The sequence below is a fragment of the Ursus arctos genome, unplaced genomic scaffold, assembly GCF_023065955.2.
Source record: "Ursus arctos isolate Adak ecotype North America unplaced genomic scaffold, UrsArc2.0 scaffold_5, whole genome shotgun sequence".
In the NCBI taxonomy this organism is placed as follows: domain Eukaryota; kingdom Metazoa; phylum Chordata; class Mammalia; order Carnivora; family Ursidae; genus Ursus; species Ursus arctos.
Window position 1 is genome coordinate 30,285,676 of NW_026623067.1, and position 21,237 is coordinate 30,306,912.

At 36.3% G+C, this 21,237-nt stretch overlaps 1 protein-coding gene across 2 annotated transcripts in view; it reads right to left on the reverse strand.

The window, feature by feature from the left end:
- Positions 1 to 21,237, reverse strand: part of FNIP1 (folliculin interacting protein 1) — a 151,622-nt gene that overhangs the window by 86,958 nt on the left and 43,427 nt on the right. The window lies entirely within an intron of this gene.

Consider the following 21,237-nt stretch of genomic DNA (forward strand, 5'->3'; position numbering starts at 1 on the left):
AATGAACTTCAACTAGAGATAAAAACACAGACTGAACCTGAGCAAAAGAAATGAGACAATGACATAGTCTCACACACACAACACACAGACGCACCCAGAGTTACTGTATTTTTCCATTTATACAAAGGTTTAAATCAGGTAAAGTTTTAGGCAGAGATACATATTTAGTTTTTAAAACTATAAGGAAAACAAAGGAAGTGATGGTTTCAAAAGTCTGGAGAGTGGTTACCTCTCGGGATAAGGTTGGGAGTGATGGTGGTATAACCAGGAGGGAACACAAAGGGTATACTGGGGCACTGACTATGTTCTATTTTTAGACTGAACAGTGCTTACCCTCAATACTCACTTTAGAATACAAAAAAAAGCCACTGCATTTGTTTTATGTACTTTTACATATGCATTCTTATCATAATTTAAAAAATTAATGAAGTGAGTCAGATAAGGGAAGAGAGAGAAAGAGAAAACAATGAACCGTATGGTGGAGCTACTAATCTAGTGAGCTGAACACACTACAACTGACGGGACAGGTGTTAACAAAGAGGAGAACGGCCATTCCAGGAGCTTTTTGTTGCTAGTTATGTCCGGCTAAATGATCAATTCCTCACAATCCATCAGTTACAACTCTTGATTGGGTTCCTTCATCTCCTTAAGAAAACCTTAACCCTAACTTCATCAGTGCATCTTAAGTGACCCATAATTGGCAACACAAAACATCTTCATTCCAAATTCTTGACAGTAAATAGAATTTTAGTTTTCTCCTGTCTAATCCTTAGTAAATAGCTGTGTTAGGAACTGATTTACTAAACTGCAGTTTGCTGTTGTGTGAAGGAAACTATAAAAGAACAGACCAACATAGAATGAAAATCAGGAAAGAGGTCTTATGGAAACTAGAAAGAGGAGCATTTTAGAGAGGAAGAAATACCATGACAATCACTAAAAGCATCCACTAGCTTCAGAAACAAAGAAATCATTGGCAGCCATGGTAAGGACACTTCTAAGGAATAAAAAGTACAACAGGTCAGACTGCAGAGGACTGAAGAACAGAGAAAATAGTGAATTTAAGACAAGTGTCAAGGAAAGAAATAAAGAAAGAAAAGGAACAATGGAGTGACAGCTATGTTGCTATTAAAAAGGACACATCTGAACACATTTACATACTGATGACAAAGATTATGACGGGGAAGGGAGAAGGTGACTGACAAAGCAAGGCCTCTGAAGACGTGGAGTTGGACAGGTATAGAGCACAGGTGAAAGGATTAGTTTCAAAGAGAAGAAAGGATAATCCCTGCTCTAGGATGGAAAGAAAGGAGGCAAAGATGGACATGGATACAGAAAGAACTGTAGATATTAAGGTAAAATGCTGAAAAAACTTATTCTAAGAGCCCTATTTTCTTTGCAAACTAGATGAAGAAAAATAAAGAAAAGGTCGTAAAATGTGGGAAGAGCAGAAAGTAAAAAAGAGAAGAGTGATATGGGGGAAAAATACGTTGACTAGGAAACATAAGGTTTCTGGGCAATGCTGGAAGTCTACAGGTTTAAGACTATGAATATGTACCTACCACAAACTAGAGTTAGGTCATTTTCTCTAGCAAACACTCTTCTTCAGTTTGAATCAGACTGAGTCAAGCTAAGGATTTTGATAGGGAGATAGGACAAAAGCAAAGGGGAGTCTTGGAAGTAGAGCAAAAGACAAAAATATAGCTGGAATGATGGACAGTAGAAACTACCCTATTCAGATAAGAAAGTGAGGAGGGAGAAGCTAACAGATTAGAAAACAATGGAGGCAGGGGGGTTCAAAGTGCTGAAATAACATGAAGAGCTATAGTGGGGAGGCAGGGAGAGAAGAAAGAGGAAATCACAATCATAGGGTAGAATACTAGACTTAATATTTTAGAGGCAGAATAGTTCCTTCCTTCCTTCATTCATTCAATACAGATATGTGGCCTACCATGTACCAAGCACTGGTTAGGGCAAAGTAAGTAAGAACCTGCTCTGGAAACAAGAAATAGTAGTAGTAAAGTAAAGAAATAAATAGACATGATAATTCCAGATAAGTAGCTGATGAAATAAATCGAAATAAGGAATCAATAAACTGTGACAGATGGGGTAGTAAGAGGCTGGTGTGTGAGTCAGAGAGGTATATTCATTTTTATAAGTGACTATATGTACAAAGTTTTCTGAAAAAAGGAAAACTTAGGCTTTGCTGGGTGTGAGGTATTCCAACGGACCTTGAATGAGTAGTGGCCGCCATCTCATTCATCCAACCCTCTGAGATCTCCAAGACACACAAAGAATAACAGCTAAATTCCTTTGCACAGATGTAGAAATATTCACAATCCAGCCGTTAACCTACTTTTCCAGACTTACTTCACATTACCCGTAATATCAACATAGTGATCTTCTCAAAGACGCAAAGACACACCAGACAATTCCAGAGTTCTACGCCCTTGTGCAAGCTACTACTTCTACCTGAAATATCCTCAACCACCTTGGCAAAACTCCCATTCATTCTTAAAGATCTAGTTTAAATCTCAACTCCATGGAAGTCTTTACTAATTCTGCCAGCAGTTAGTTGCTGACTTCTGAGACTACGCTTACTTTAGGTTATAAATCTAATAGTTTTTCCACACTGTACTTTATGTGTTTACATGCCAATTTCCTCCACTAGAAAGAAAAGCTCCCTGTAGGCAAAGCTTACTCATCTTTGAATTCCTAGATCCGAGCACATTAAATAAGTAAAACTACATAACCTGAAGTAAAGGTTAATACTACAGGAACTAAATAAATTATTTCATGAGTACATAAATTGAATTATCATAGTCCACAATCAGAAGAAAAATTAAACAAACTTTCTTTAAAAAGCTAAAAAGGCATGTCCATCAGCTGATGAATAAATTTTAAAAAGTAGTATAAAAATGTCACAGAGCCATAAAATGAATATTACATAGCTATGAAAAGGATACAAGCTACAGCATGGAAGAACCCTGACAACATAACACTAAGTGAAAAAAACCAGACACAAAAGACATTACCATATGACCCCATTTATGTGATCTATCCAGAAGAAACAAATCCATTGTGACAGAAAGTAAATCAGTGGCTGCTCAGGAGGGGTTGGGGGAGTAGAGAGGGCATTTACAGCAATATGTATAGGGTTTCTTTTAGGGGGATAAAATGTTCTGGAATTAGGTTGTAGTGATGGTTATAAAATTTTGTGCCTATACTGAAAAACCACTGAATTGTACAGTTTAAAAAGGTGAATTTTATAGTACAGGAAATTTATCTCAACAATAATAAAAAAGTTAGGAAACCTTACTCCCAAACTTACAAGTATTCTCTGTTAATTCAAAATAAGATTGTGTGTAAATGCTAATTTATAAACCTTTTACAAAGAAATGTAGAAGAGTATCTCTGCAACCTTGTGGTACACAAAGATTTCTTAAACAAGACACAAGTTACTAAGCATGAAAGAAAAAACTGATACATTGGCCTACATAAAGACTTAAAAACCTGCATATCAAAAGAGAGAGTTTTTTAAAAAAGGCCAGCCATAAACTGGAAGAAAGTATATGAAATGGGGATAACTGACAAAAGGATTGGTAAACAGCCTGTACAAACTACTCCTATAAAGCAATAAAAGAATGCAATTTTAAAATGGGATTAAGAGACTGGAGCATTTCACAGAAGATATATGTGAATGATGAATGATCAAAAGCACATGGAAAAGATGCTATCAGTATCAGTCATCAGAGAAATGCAAATTAAAACCCTTCCACAACCACTAAAATAACTAAAATTAAAAGAACTTATACACCAGTTGATGATAAGAATATGAAGTACTTGGAATTCTCATACATTGTTGGTAGGAGTGTAAAAGGAATATAACCATTTTGTAAAATTATTTGGCAGCTATGACCCAGCAATTATTCTCATAGGTACTTGATAACAGAAATAAAAATGCATGTTCACAGAAATGTCCTCTCCAGCTTTATTCATAATAGAAAAAACTGGGAACAGCTTAAATGACCATTAATGGGAGAATGGATAAACAAACTATATACAATCCTACAATGAAAACAACTCAAAAATAACAAGGAACGAACCACTGAAAACCCAATAAAAGATGAACTCTAAAATACTGAGTGAAAAAATCCAGACACAAAAGCATACATATTAGTAATTTCATGTATATGTAGTTCTAGAACAGGTAAAACTAACCCATGCCGATAGAAATCAAAACAATGGTTGGCCAGAGGTGGGGGGCAAGGGGAATGGACTAGGAAAGTGTATGAAGGACCTTCTGGAATAACTGAAATATTCTAGATCTTGAGGTTTTAAACAGGTGTATGTATACATTTTTCAAAATTCACCAAATTGTACACTTAGAATATGTGCATTTTATGTAAACTATTCCTCAATTTTTTAAAAAGAGAGAATTAAAAAATAATAAAAATAAATTTAAAAATTAAAAAGGAGAGGGCTGTAGGAAAAAAATAACACTATATGTAACCAAACAATGTATTTACATTACAGACATCTCATTTAAACAGATATTAAACATTTACCACATTCAAAACACAATGCCAGGTACTGGGAATACTTCTGTTATCACATTCTTTGTCTGTATATTCTTTCACTCACTTAAACGCATTCATTCAGCATGAAAAGAAAAGACGACTGTGCCATGAGAAGACTGAGTCTAACAGAAAAATAATCAATTTACCAATGTGATATAGTCTATGACCAAGGCAAACTTATAATCTGGACAGGTTTGCATAGGGAGGTCAATAAGGACTCACCAAAGAGTAATAATAAATGATACACAATAAATACAAATAAAAGTTAACACACATTATCTATTGTATACCAGTTGCTGTTCTAAGTGCATTACACGTGTTAATTCATTTAATCTTCATAATATTAATTCCTCTGATCTTCCCAGCAACTCCATTCCTATTTCATAGGTGAGAAAACTAAGGGACGGAGAGATTAAGTAACCTGCCCAAAATAACATTGCTACCTACTAAAAATGGCAAAGCTGGGTTTAGATTCCAGGTAGTAAGTCTCTGGAGTCCAGGATTTTAATGATTATTCTGTACTATCAATTAAGCAGGAAATACTACCTAAAGCTAAACATTCTCTTCCCTAAAAAGAAGAAAACAGCATGTGTTGTAATTCTTAGCAACTCCAGCTCAGGAGTGTGTGGAGTAAAACAGTGCTATTTGGAAAGCTTTCCCTGTGAAATGGGGAGATAAAGGGATAATGCGACCATACAATTCACCAATTAAATTGCAGAGTTTTGAAAGTAAAGGGGGACCCCAAACACACAGGAGTAGATTGAGATTTTCTTGGGCATCCAAGGTCTATGGTCACCCCAACAGGCAGAAGAAGCTACAAGAGGCTTTTCCTTAAAAGAAAAAGAAAAATATATACAGACAGAAATAAACAGATACATCTTCATACATATTTATAGATAGATAGATAGATAGATAGATAGATAGATAGATATAGAGATATTCTTTCATTTTATTTACCTATCTATCCAAAGGGTATATACTTAAATATATGTATTTCCAAACTGATGGGAAAGTATCAGAGAAACAGTCTAAAAGCAACCAGAAAGAATTGCTGGACTAAGATCCCACACAAGTTGGGACACAGTACCCCGGGTAAGGCTAATGAACTACGAAATGCACTTGCTGAGGCAGGAAAAAGAGGATCTACAAATGAAAACTACTGCAGATAGGTTGTCAGGTTGGAGAGACGAAACAGCATTTACACTTGATCACTTCCGTTTTTTCTAAAAACTAGAAATTGCCATATACCTAAGTATATTTGAAATGTATGCCCTGAACTCAGGTATAGTTTGTGAGAGATAAATTTCTGACAAAGTCAAAGAAAATGTGGAAAGGTGCTAACCTAAAGAAAGCATAAGCCAAAGTACTAACAAGCCAGCTGAGCTGAAACTCATAAATCTGTGATAGGACTAATTTTCTATACTATCACAATGGAGCCTAGGCACAGAAGAGGCAAAAGCAGACAATGTATTTAATGAGAGATTTTCTGAGTAGCTGCAATGGAAAAACAGGGGCAAGGCTGTCAAGAGTGATACAGAGAAAGAAGGTCTGGACGTATCACCACAGGAAACAGAGAATAGAGGTGATAGGAGAAAAGAAAGGGGAAAAAAACAACGGTAGTCTTTTTTTTTTAAAGATTTTATTTATTTATTTGACAGAGATAGAGACAGCCAGCGAGAGAGGGAACACAAGCAGGGGGAGCGGGAGAGGAAGCAGCAGGCTCACAGCAGAGGAGCCTGACGTGGGGCTCGATCCCATAACGCCGGGGTCACGCCCTGAGCCGAAGGCAGACGCTTAACCGCTGTGTCACCCAGGCGCCCCAAAACAACTTAGTCTTAATGAAGCTAGAGAGCAAGTGTATATGAAAGATCAAAGGATATGAAATTGTGGTCAGAATGGGAGGATCCCAGAAAGAGAAGGGAGTCACCTCATAGTTAGGATCAAGGTCTAGTCAAGAACAGATCAAGGTAGAGAGCAAGAGAAGGTACTATGAAGCCAGAATGTTAGATGTGTGAGTTGCACAAGATGATGGTACAAAGTAATCTGGAAAGAAGCACTAACCTAAGTGTCAAAGTTCTTGAAGAACACTAGGGAGCCATCCGGTAGAAGGTCAGCAGTGGATGCTAACAACAAAATAGAGCGAAGTGTGGTACTATGGCAAAGGACTCAGAAAAGAAGAGGTTTTCAGAAGAGGACAAGAACAGTCTCCAAGCAACGGTAGGGGCCAAGTTTCTACAGCCAGTGTTGGGTAGATGCATAAAGAAGCATCCTGTACTGAAAGGGCAAAAGGAGGAATTATGACCTGCGAAGGCAAAAAGGTGGAGAAATTGAAAGTGAAAACATAAGGAAGGAATTCTAAATGGTGCAGAGAAAAGGCAGCATAGGCAGTATTAGGTGGGAGAGGCAAGGTTGGAGACATGAAAAAGGCTCAAGACCTACAGGGCTCAGACTATGGGATATGCCTTAATAAGAACAGAGATAGAAATAACATAGCTTTATATTTAAATAGAAATCTTGTGTGAAGTTGACTTGGTTTGACAAGAGAAGTCCTTACAGTCATTCACCGTGAAAGAAAGAAAGAAAGAAAGAAAGAAAGAAAGAAAGAAAGAAAGAAAGAAAGAAAGAAAGAAAGAAAGAAAGAGGGAGAAAGAAAGAAAGAGTTAATTAGCTAGTTAGTTAGTTTCCGGAAAGCTAGTCAAAAGTTATCTGGGAAGAGACCTGTGCTTCTGAAGAGTATGTCCCTGAAATGGAGGGGGGTTACTGATAATGCTTTGATTCACTTTATCTTATCATGGAAAAGAGCTGTGAATCCTGAAATTTAAAGACACACTGAATTAATCTGACTAAATAGATCTGTTACCAAAAAGCTGCCTGACAAATTAATTCTGTTTGAAATATACTAGGAGGCACGCCTGGGTGGCTCAGTTGGTTAAGCATCTGCCTTCAGCTCAGGTCATTATGTGGGGGTCCTGGGATACAGCACAGCAGGAAGTCTGCTTGTCTCTCTCCCTCCACTCCTCCCCCTGCTTGTGTTCTCTCTGTCTCTCTCTCAAATAAATAAACAAAATCTTAAAAAAAAAAAAAAAGAAATATACTAGGAGAACATTATAGTAAACAACAAGAATAACCCCAAAGTGACTCCTTTAACAGGCCAACAATTTGAAATGGTAACAGTAACTTTAAATTTATTCATTTTTCAAATAAAATAAGTGAAAGAAAAGCACAAAAGACCTACCGAAAGTCACTGTTCTGGTTAGGCTGGCTAGTCATGCCCCTTCCTTTCACTCCCATCTCTATCTTCCACTGGTATTCCTTCCACTCAGCATGCCAACAGTACGGCATAATCCTTTATTATACCAAAACCTCATCTTCTGATATCTAAACCACCATGCTTTCTACTTCATCGGGTTGCTTCTTTTTGTCAAAATTTAACCGAAGACATAACTAAGCCAAATCATTAGCAGTGGTAAGCATACCACCACCATTCACAAAAATCCATATGCTACAGCAAAATTTTTAGTATTAAGCTACTGTGGTCAGTTTATTAATTTAAACATTAGTAAGAAAACTACTCAGTGATGAACCAGAAACTATTTTAAAACTCTACACAGATGTTATTTATAGTTTATGTCAGCTTATCTGCTCTGCATGTTTTTTATCTGACACCTTCAAAGAATGCTAATAGAAAATAAACATGCTAGAATAGACACTTCCCTTAACACACTGACACTGCAGCTCAGAAGACCATGTAAATTCCTGTAACACATTACTGACTATTAAATTAGGGCTAAATCATACATTCTCGATGACAGCAAGATGGCTTCCAAAGAGAGAGAGAGGGAAGGAGACAAAACAATATTAGATATTACAATGGGTGTGGCCCACCAAAGGGCCACACTACATAAGCAAATAACAAGTATATCTGTCGTATTAAAATTTCATTGGATGGGGTGGCAATTAAGGAAAAAGATGTCTAAAAAAGGCTCCTTAGGGTAACGAAAATGTAAAAAAAAAAAAAAAAAAAAAAAAAGTTTGAGAAGCACCAGGCTAAATGTTAGTTTGTATCTCAACACATTTAATGATTGTCACACTTAAATGTAATTCCTAAATAATTCACCTTTTTTTCCTATTTGACCAATTCTTTTGCCTTAACAATTGAATTTCATGGACTTGTAGATAAATACCAACAAGTCTCTTCTCTTCTTCTACTCCTACTTTCCATTGATCACCTAGACATTTTCACTTCTACTTAGCATCAAAGGGCCTGAGACAATTTCTACTGTAGAGTATACTTGCCAAATACGAAGATTTTAAATTCATTTATTCACTAATTATTTGCAATGCCTACTATGTACCTGCTACTAATGTTGGTTGTTTTTTCTTGAGCCTTATCCATCAATGTTGTCTCACTGAAACAGAAGCATCCAAGGTGATGCAAACTAACACTGGGAAACAATAAAACTCTTATGCTCCTGCAAGAAATGGAGAGAGGAGGCAGCCAGTTTCAAAACCTACACATGCAAAATTAAAGAAATTGTCCCCAGTACTAGAAAGCATTCTGAGTTTGGTTTAAAAAAAAAAAAAAAGAATTATTACAGAAGAAAGTGAAGAATGAATGAAGGAAAGGCAGAAGAGAGAGAAGAATGTGAAATTAGGCTACAAGTGATAGCTTTCTCAACATAACAACATGCTAAGAAGTGGTCACCATCAGAACCCCAAACCACAATAGCCAAAAGCACCATATTCAATTGGAGAAATACATTCTATACATGGGGCAAGTTATTTGAGTATTTTAAAAACCTGGAGACAGACGGTGCTTTAGAGAAATCAGCTGCTAACTAGTCAATGTTTAATGACATAACATTCACCATTCCCTTTAAAACACAGGGACCAGGAAAGAACTGGCAATTGAATGCATATTTAGGTCTTAAGCTAAAAATAAAATGTCACAGCATGTACAATTTTTTAAATTCCTCACTTCATTACTTCTTCTATTAATCTGGAAATCCCAACTGTATCAGACAAGAGAGCATCTTATTTCCCTTTTGATATACCTACTGTGCATTTAAAAAAATAATAATGGTGAACATACAGCCTGGATCAGCAATTCCCAATAATTTCTAGTAAAAGGACACCTTTTTAATATTTAAAAAAATTTGGTATCCAGTAACAGAAAACATGACTGAAGGCTACTATGAATTCTATACAGAATAATCAAAAGAACATCTATATACTTGAGAAAAACAGAACTACATATTCAACAATTATTTACTCCGTTTGTATAATATGTTTTTTTATAAAGTCAAGGACCTAATTCAGTAACACTACTACAACTCAGGGGTTGAAAGACCTAATGTAAGGATATATACAAAATTAGACGGACCTAATTCAACAACTCTACTACAACCCAGGGGCTGAAAGACCTAATGTAGGTCTTTTGAAAGACCAAAATTAGATGAATCATATATAGAACATTATCAGAACCATAAAATACATGTGAAAATTACACTGTAGTAAGTTTTTGAAGTATGGAATATAATTAAGATAAAATATAGATCACTATTCAGAGTATCACTACACTTTTGCTAGGAGTCACACATTAAAGAATTGCTTAAAATAAATTTTCTTTAGCAAGCAGGATCATCAGTGAGAATGTGACATTATTGTACCAATTTTGCTTTTCAGAAGAATTCAAACGGATTTTGTAAATACTGAAAATTCCTCCCAGATTGACAAGTTTTTAACAATTTAGGTTATATTTTGTTTTGATTTTTCATGTTTCAGTATCTTATTACTATAATGAGAAGCTGAGAGAGATGAGGAATTTAATGGAAATGTAATTAATTTCCTGAACAAGCGAGTAAATGAAGTACCATTTTAATTCAGGAAGCTTATATGTTTCTTTTTTTTAAAATTCCATTATACTTTACATACAGTGTTATATTAGTTTCAGGTGTACAATATAGTAATTCAACAATTCCATATATCATCCATGACTCATCACAAGTGCACCCCTTAATGCCCATCCTATTTCACCCAGGAAGCTATATGTTTCTAATTATTTCTCTAAGGAATTAAAATTCTCTACCCTGACAGAAAAATAATCCCATGATTTATTTGTTAATCTCAGTTCCAAAGAAATGAGTTATCAGTTTAGGCCTTTTCCTATCCAAAAAGTCTTGATTTTTATATAAGCTGTTCATATTCAATTATTTTTCTCCAACTACATCTTAATAAACCAAATATTATAATAACACTAGATAATCTTTAGTCTGTATATCTTTGTTTAGTCATACTGAATTCAACTATACCCAGAATACTGATGAAATACTAATGATTGTCATGTACATTTTAATGACAAGTATAATCAGCTACCTGGCTGTAGATTATCATCATTTAATCAAACTAGATTTTTTCTTATAAAAAAACAATATAAAGTAAAAATATAAACTGTTACCGACATTAAAGATCCCCAAATCCATTTATACTTATTCCCTAATCTAACACGTATAAAGTCATATGCACGAAGTTAAAATTTTACAAAAAGTATTTCAAACAAATTAATAATTTACCACATGAATTCTTGAAATGGAACCCTAGCAAGAGTAAATTTCTATACTATGAGAGGATACCACATACCACATATCATAGTTGCTGTATTTTTCAGCATCACATACACATAACTGAAATATACCTGACCTAGGGTTTTTAACTTTCTGACATTAATTCTATATACTTAAGAACTTAAGAAACCGCAGTGGAACTCTAGAAGAATGTTAAAATGAATTAAAACAATTGAAAGGGCCAGTATCCAAGCTGTTCAACTGAGTTACACATATTGAAAAAATATTTTTAAACTCCACCGTAGGATTTATTTAAAATATAAAAACAATGTACCTTAGTACATTGTCTAAATTCACTGCTAATTCAGATTATTTAATTCAAGTCATAAATGACTTATTGGGACACACAGTTAAGGTGTTCACAGAGTATCAAAAACATTACCAGAAAAATTCAGGCCCCTGTCATTAAAAGTAAAGAATAACATTAACTATAAAAATAATTAGATTACGATCAACAAACTAAAATAACATCAAGTTTTTAATTTAAATTTTACTTATAAATATGTATATGAGATACAAACACAAAAGCCCACTGCTTTCCATATATCTGTAGTTAAGTGCTCCTATGTAAACAGGAGAAAGAGCAGTGAATGACAGAAACAGAGTAAGACACATATATACCAAAGACAAATAGAGTATTTACAAATTCCATGTTTAAAATAATGATCACCACCTGCTTAAAACATTTTCAAGAAGTCCTTCTAATTAAATTTATCATCACAATTTTAAACTGCTTTTCATAAAATAAGTCTATCTAAAAATCTCACCATATAAATTTTTGATTCAGATATTGTAAAGCAAACTTATCAGCAACTTTGTAACTAGATTTGGGCCGATTCTGATGTTAACAGAATGTGAAAATAACATCTTGAATTAAACTGTGTATTAGTGGCATCTCTATTTCTCTTACGGAGTTACACTTTCCAAAATCCCTAAAAACTCCAGTTACGCACAACTGCCAACTCAAGTTAATAATAGCAATGAACCATATTCATCTGAAACCACAAGACTGTCAGGTGACATACCAAGAAGTCTGAATTTAACTCAAATAAAAGCTTCTCCATGCTGCAATGAAAAAGGCTTAATCCTAGCAACGGAACCATGGGAGACTAGCAGCCTTTGGGAAATTACTGCCCCTGACAAAATCTGTTTTTGCAAAAGGCTCCGTCTATTCAGTCCTACCATTTCAGAAGTAGAATCCTATTGTTTTGTTTCACTGAAGGCTCTGAAATTTTTACAGAAGCAAATTATGACTACTTTTCAATTCCTTTATCTCTTCTACTATAAATATATGATTAAAGAAAATCAACCTAAGTATTGTGTAAACTAAGTGCTGCGCTGGCAGCTGCTGCAGACTAGGAATGCCAATTTTTTTTTAAGGGTGCTTTAACTCAACGATGGCTGGTCTGCACAGAGGCAACCATGGCTTTATTCCAGCAATTCAACAATTCCCATCTCTAAGGAACTTAGGCTCATCTAATAAGCAAGAAAACAGAAGTGCTCCTTTCTCAGCTTTGCTGTGTCCCAACTCTGCCCTTACAGACAAGTACACACACACATTCTTGGAAGCCACAGCAAGCTTGTATTCTACCCAGGTGACAAGCAACTGGAAAAGCAAGCCCTGATGATCACAGGACCCATAAGTAAACTGGCTCACTAATCTGAACTCTGTTGAACTCACAAAGATAAGTCTAGAACAAAATACAACCTTTGAACGTTTAAAGTTTATATTTATATCATATAAATATATTAATTTAAAATATAAAAATAAAAATATATTTATTTATGTACTTCAATAAAACTACCATGTTACATTACTTGGTTGGTTCTGAAACAGAGACATTTCAGCTTGCTTTAAAAACCCAGTCTTTCACTGGGTTTGTATTTTAACATATATCAGCATGTTCCTCCAGAGAAATCAAAGAGTACATCTGTGTATTATGCTGATATGACTACTGCAGTAACAGAAATGCCTTAATACAATGGGCTATTAATCCACAATCTAATGGACAATATGCTAAGACCAAGAATCATTCCCCACACCCAACATGACAAAAACAAAAGAATGGGCTCTGACTCAGCCTAACTTAGATTTAAATCTCAACTCTGCCACATACAGACTGAATGTGATCTAAGAAAAATGCCTTAACTTCTCTAGTCCCCAGATTCCTCATCTGTAAGATAGGACTATCTCTGATTAGTACAGGCATTGTATTTTATCTCTTTAACACTTAAAACAGTGTGTCACACATATCTAGAGTCCAATAAACATTTGGTGAATTACTGACAGGCTGCTGGAATTACCCGTCTCTTACAAGTACATTGCCTTCTTGTCCCAGTTTTAAAAACTGTAACTTTTCTTTATTTTAACAGTCATACTTAATAATTAATTATAATACTCCTGGTACTTGTTGAGATATATAAGTATCTGCCACACCCGGGATATAAAATCAACGCTCAGAAATCAGTTCCATTTCTATAAATGAACAATGAGACTGAAGAAAGAGAAATTAGGGAATCCATTCCATTTACAATAGCAGCAAAAATCATACGTTATCTCGGAATTAACTTAACCAGAGACGGAAAGGATCTATATTCTAGAAACTACAAATCACTCTTGAAAGACATTGAAGAAGACACAAAAAAGATGGAAAAATATTCCTTGCTCATGGATCAGAAGAATTAACATAGTTAAAATGTCTATGCTACCCAGAGCAATCTACACTTTCAATGCCATCCCAATCAAAATACCAATGACATTTTTCAAAGAACTGGAACAAACAGCCCTTAAATTTGTGTGGAACCAGAAAAGGCCAAGGAATTGTTAAAAAGGAATCGCCAAGGAATTGTTGAAAAGGAAAAACAAAGCTGGAGGCATCATGTTGCCAGATTTCAAGCTATACTACAAAGCTGTGATCACAAAGACAGCATGGTACTGGCACAAAAACAGACACAAAGACCAATGGAACAGAATAGAGAACCCAGAAATGGACCCTCGGCTCTTTGGGCAACTAATCTTTGACAAAGCAGGAAAAAACATCCAGTGGAAAAAAGACAGTCTCTTCAATAAATGGTGCCGGGAAAATTGGACAGCTACATCCAAAAGAATGAAACTTGACCACTCTCTCACACCATACACAAAGATAAACTCCAAATGGATGAAAGACCTCGGTGTGAGACAGGAATCCATTAAAATCCTAGAGGAGAACATAGGCTACAACCTCTTTGACATCGGCCACAGCTACTTTTTCATGACACATCTCCAAAGGCAAGAGAAACAAAAGAAAAAATGAACTTGTGGGACTTCATCAAGATAAAAGCTTCTGCACAGCCAAGGAAACAGTCAAGAAAACTAAGAGGCAGCCCACGGAATGGGAGAAGATATTTGCAAATGATACTACAGATAAAGACTGGTATCCAAGATCTACAAAGAACTTCTCAAACTCAATACACAAGAAACAAATAAACAAATCAAAAAATGGGCAGAAGATATGAACAGACACTTTTCCAAAGAAGACATACAAATGGCTAACAGACACATGAAAAAATGTTCAAAATCATTAGCCATCAGGGAAATTCAAATCAAAACCACATTGAGATACCACCTTATGCCAGTTAGAATGGCAAAAATTGACAAGGCAGGAAACAACAAATGTTGGAGAGGATGTGGAGAAAGGGGATCCCTCTTACACTGTTGGTGGGAATGCAAGTTGGTACAGCCACTTTGGAAAACAGTGTGGAGGTCCCTTAAAAAGTTAAAAATTTAGCTACCCTATGACCCAGCCATTGCACTACTGGGTATTTACCCCAAAGATACAGACGTAGTGAAGAGAAGGGCCATATGCACCCCAATGTTCATAGCAGCATTGTCCACAATAGCCAAATCGTGGAAGGAGCTGAGATGCCCTTCAACAGATGACTGGATTAAGAAGTTGTGGTCCATATATACAATGGAATATTACTTAGCCATCAAAAAGAACAATTTCTCAACATTTGCCACAACATGGACGGGACTGGAAGAGATAATGCTAAGAGAAATAAGCAGAGAAAGACAATTATCATATAGTTTCTCTCATTTATGGAACATAAGAAGTAGAAAGATCGGTAGGAGAAGAAAGGGAAGAAGAAAGGGGGAGTAAATAGAAGGGGGAATGAACCATGAGAGACTATGGACTCTGGGAAACAAACTGAGGACTTCAGAGGGGAGGGGGGTGGGGGATTGGGATAGGCTGGTGATGGGTATTAAGGAGGGCATGTACTGCATGGTGCACTGGGTGTTATACGCAAGAAATGAATCATGGAACTTTACATCAAAAACTAGGGATGTACTGTATGGTGACTAACATGATACAATAAAAAAAATTATTAAAAAAAAAAGTATCTGCCACACCAGCAATTTCTCCACAATTTATTAGCCAGAAACTTAAAATCTTTCATCTGTGGGGGCATTGGATATATGGGTAATCTCTACACCTTCTGCTCAATTTTGTTGGGAACCTAAAGCACAGCATAATGTATAAATAAGAACTAGGAACATCGGTAGGAGAAGAAAGGGATAAAGAAAGGGGGGGTAATCAGAAAGAGGAATGAAGCATGAGAGACTATGGACTCTGAGAAACAAACTTAGGGCTTCAGAGGGGAGGGGGTGGGGGAATGGGATAGGGTGGTGATGGGTAGTAAGGAGGACACGTATTGCATGGTGCACTGGGTGGTATACGCAACTAATGAATCATCAAACTTTACATCAAAAACCAGGGATGTACTATATGATGACTAACATAATATAATTTAAAAAAATATTAAAAAAAAAAAAGAACATAAACTTCGTAACCTATATTTGGGAAAATAAACAGTGAGTTCATTATGATAACTTCAATAATAATAAAAAAAAAAGATACTGAGGGGCTCCTGGGTGGCTCAGTCAGTTAAGCATCCGACTCTTGATCTTAGCTTAGATCTTGATCTCAGGGTCATGAGTTCAAGCCCTGCACTGGGCTCCACACTGGGCATGGATCCTACTTTAAAAATAAAAAAAAATAAAGAAAATAAAAAGATATGTCAAATCACTGTGTTGTACACCTGAAACTAATACAACATTGTGTCAACTACACTCAAATGAAAAAAAATTTAATGAAAAATAAAGAAAGAACCCATCTTTGTGTAAGTTAGAAAGTCTACATACAGATACTAACATTAATTGAAGGATTTCACAAAGTCTAACAGAGCTAAGCTTTCAGAGCTCACTCATGATAGGCCTCTGATGCAAATCTGGGTTTATAATAATCATGTATAATATAAGCTGTTTACTTCAGCATTAAATGTATTAAAGGGGAGAAAACTAGGAGATAGAGCTGTATACAGAGATCTCTAAGGTAATTACTACATGAAGAAAAACAAGGTTCAAAACAGTATGTACACCATCAGACCGAATACCATAATATTCTCATATGTACATCAAAGTAAAATAAGATAAAGTAAGATTTTCAAGTAAGATAAATAAGATACACAAATAATGTTCTAAGAAGTGACCCCTAGGAAATGAAACTAGGAACTGGAGAATGGAAGGAAGACACTTACTTTCCAATTACATTCCTTACCTCTAGTCTGGTACCAAAACTTTACATTCATTTCAGTTAAGTACTTCTTTGACTCCCCAGGTTTTGGATCCCCTCTCAGAGTCCAAGGAATACAAAATACCTTCATAAGCATCATAATCTTAAAGCAGGACATGATCTGTTTTTCCACTGAGGAACTAGCCAGAGAAAAGCTTGATAGCCACTAGCTCAAAAACTAGCAAATTGCTACAAAGTTTAAAAAAAAAATAGAGGAAAAAATGAAGTGTTTCAAAAAAGGAAAGCCAGTAGGTGAATCAACTAAGTTTATTTCTCTAATGTCAACCTACTGAAGTATTTTCACCCAGATGCTTAAACCAAAAATCTAGAAGTCACCAAGTCCTATTTATTCTACCACCAAAATGTCTTATGTCAGACCACCAGCACAATCACACTGCCATCATCCTAGTGTGGACTACTGTATTTAACTACTTAAATTAGTCTCCCAACCTCTCCACCACCCCCTTCCTTCCAATTTACTCTCCACAACGTAGCCAAAGCGGGAAAATCTCCATAGCGTATTTCTCTCTCTTCCCTACAATGTAAAGCCCTAAACCACCACCGAAGATCCCCTCTCCTGGTGCTTAACAGACTACTGTTGTAATTACCTGTTTACTGTCTCCATTTCTATTGGATCATAAGCCGGGTGAGGATGGGACCATACTTCTCTCACACACAGGTCTATTCCAGTGTCTAGCATCGTGGATGACATTTAGTAGTATCAGTAAGTCAAAACTAGTTTTTGCAGGAACTCTGATGACACTTCTTATCTTGAGATCAGTTTAAAAGTAACAAAATACTACATGGGATTTTAGTGGCTTTTTTTATGAGAATGAAATAAAAACACCCCTTCTAGTGCCTACTTGTTCATTTACTCTGAATACATAGTTATTTCAGGGGGTAATGCATTCACTATTCCCCTTCGACCCTTTATCCTCGAAAAGGAGAATAATCATTGTAAACATTGTTCTCTTTTCCTCCCAAGATCATATTGGGAAGGAAGGAATCAAAGTCTTAAATTATTAGAGAAATTTTATGGGAAGCTATGAGAATATTTAACTTATATATTCCTCTTTTTCCTTTAATTTTCTTTCTTAGTGCTGATCCAATTTTAACGTGTAAATCTTTTATTTTTTTATTTTATTTTTTTAAAGATTTTATTTATTTATTTGACAGAGAGAGAGAGAGACAGCCAGCGAGAGAGGGAACACAGGCAGGGGGAGTGGGAGAGGAAGAAGCAGGCTCCCAGCGGAGGAGCCCGATGTGAGGCTCGATCCCAGGACTCTGGGATCACGCCCTGAGCCGAAGGCAGACGCTTAACAACTGAGCCACCCAGGCGCCCCTAGCATGTAAATCTTCTAAAAAGAGTATTTAAAATATTTGTAACTCATAGAACCTGGCCTCCAAAGGACTTCGTGATGTTTGGACACCATTTAAGTTCCATAAATCTCTATTTGCTCATCCACAAAACGGCTAATAAAATTTCTCTCCTCTACCAACCGCAATCACAGAGTTACTGGGAAAATCAAATAAAATAATATACGTGAAAATAATCTACAAACTATTACTTCTGGCTCTGTCTAGTTGGGGACCGGGCATTCATTCTACAAGAAATCAAGAAAACTAACATGAATAAAGCCAGAGAACAGTGTGTAGAAAAAAGTTAATATGGCAGGCCTACAACTGCTATCCTTAGAAAGGCATGAGATGTGCACAACATCCTCCTAGGCTAGCATCCGCAAACTTGACTGGTAAACAGTTCCCTACACTGATATGAAACGTCCTCTCACTGGTAAGTGAAGCTTACTAAAACTAACCTGTACAATGTGGTTTATGCTGAATACCTGCTTTTCTTCTGAGAGTCTGGATTTTGGTCCATGCTAGTCAGAGGTACCTACATGCCCAGTCCTGAATAAAAACCTTGGGCACTACCTGACCATCCCCAGTAATAGCACATAATGGCTGGAGGATATAAACACATCCGGTGTGACACCACTGGAAAAGAGCACTTGCAAGTCTGCACCTGGTTTCCTCTGGACCTTGTTCCATGGGCCTTTTCCTTTGCTGATTTTACAAATTTTGTATCTTTCCACTGTAATAAATTTGTGCTCTGTACGACCATATGCTGACTTCTGTGAGTTATTCCAGTAAGTCATCAAACCTGGGGGTGGTCTTGTGGCACCCCAACACAATGAAGAAAATGTATTCAAAGAGTAAGTAGTATGTCTATCTGCCTGGAAAGGGGATAAAGCTTACAATAAAAAACAAAATTAAGACAAGATCAAAAAAATCTTTCTGGTCAGTAATGCAATAAACATTTTCACCCTACCTTATCCCTCTAGTTATACAAGCCCTCAACTTTACTAGTGCTAGTGCACATGCCTTCTGGCTGAGCTAGACTGTCTGAAGCTTGGCACTTCAATGTTCTCTTTACCACTACCTACATTTTCCCAGATTCCATACCTTTTATCTTGGCTATTTTCCAATCCTGAATCCCACCATAACTTGCTTTCTCAACTAAAGATCCCTGCTATAGGAAAACAAAGTGTAAAGTAACCTAATGGATCACTGTTGTTACAAAGCACACCTCTAAAATTCTCTTACTCATTATGTAGTAAATGTTCCACATTTAGTACTAAAATATTTATCAGACACCATTAGGAATTCATCATAAAATCTCTACAGCCATTCAAATTGAAAACTAAACTAAGACTGTGGTTAAGACTACCAACTATTCCCTGGAATTTGCTTTCTCCCTTACTTCCTTTTAATAACAAAACTACCAGAGTTTTCTGGGGGTAGACGGCTACCTCGCTGGAGACTTATTTCCCAGTTTCCCTTGCATCTGTAAGTGTGGTCATACTACTATATTCAAATTAATGGAATATAATATGTGCAATTTCTAGGTCATCTCCTGAAATACAAAATTATTTTCCTTCTCTCCTTACCCCTTTCTTGATAGCTAGGAAATAGGAATAACTAGCGCAGTCTCTTTGGACTCAGGAAGGGAAGCCACATGTTAAAGATGGCAGAGCTGTCCTAGCTGACCTACCAGTTTGGAACACTAGATGACCTCATGCACCTACGCTGTTTACCTGCCAAGAACTCCTACCAACTTTTTTTTAATATAAGAGAAAAAAAGTTTTATCTTATTTACCGTATCTTTCGGTCTCTGTTACAAAGCTTAGCTTGTACACTGATACATAGCAACCCCGTCTGGGTTTGAGTATCGTTTCTTAGGCAACTTGTTATCCCATTCTGAGGTCAAAATCCATAGAAGACCACCTTCAACTTGGAATTTATCACTGGTATACACGGCCCTTTGACTTTTGTCAAACCAGACTTTTTTTTTTTTTTTAAATGATTTTTTATTATATTATGTTAGTCACCATACAGTACATCCCCGGTTTCCGATGTAAGGCTCGATGATTCATTAGTTGTGTATAACACCCAGTGCACCATGCAATACGTGCCCTCCTTACTACCCATCACCGGTCTATCCCATTCCCCCACCCCCCTCCCCTCTGAAGTCCTCAGTTTGTTTCTCATAGTCCATAGTCTCTCATGTTTCATTCCCCCTTCTGATTACCCCCCCTTTCTTTATCCCTTTCTTCCCCTACCGATCATCCTAGTTCTTATGTTCCATAGATGAGAGAAATCATATGATAGTTGTCTTTCTCTGCTTGACTTATTTCACTTAGCATTATCTCCTCCAGTGCTGTCCATGTTGTAGCAAATGTTGAGAACTCGTACTTTCTGATAGCTGAGTAATATTCCATTGTATATATGGACCACAACTTCTTAAGCCAGTCATCTGTTGAAGGGCATCTCGGCTCCTTCCACAATTTAGCTATTGTGGACATTGCTGCTATGAACATTGGGGTGCATATGGCCCTTCTCTTCACTACGTCTGTATCTTTGGGGTAAATACCCAGTAGTGCAATGGCTGGATCATAGGGTAGCTCAATTTTTAACTTTTTAAGGGACCTCCACACTGTTTTCCAGAGTGGCTGTACCAACTTGCATTCCCACCAACAATGTAGGAGGGATCCCCTTTCTCCACATCCTCTCCAACAATTGTTGTTTCTTGCCTTGTCTATTTTTGCCATTCTAACTCAAACCAGACTTTTTAATAGCGATGCAATGCATAGGATATACCACTATGTTATATTACAGGAGCATAAATTTACAGAGTAAGCTTCATATTTATAACCATGCATTAAAAATGAGATAGTCTCAGGATGCTTAATATAAACTCAAAAATCTTAAACACATAAATTCAAATAAATACACTTGATGGGAAGGAGTACAGCACAGTAATTAAGTGATTTTAAAAGCAGAGACCAAAGTACAAAATCCCAGTTCTGTCATTTATTTGCTGTATTGGTAAATATTACAACCATCAATGTAAATAACAATACTTAT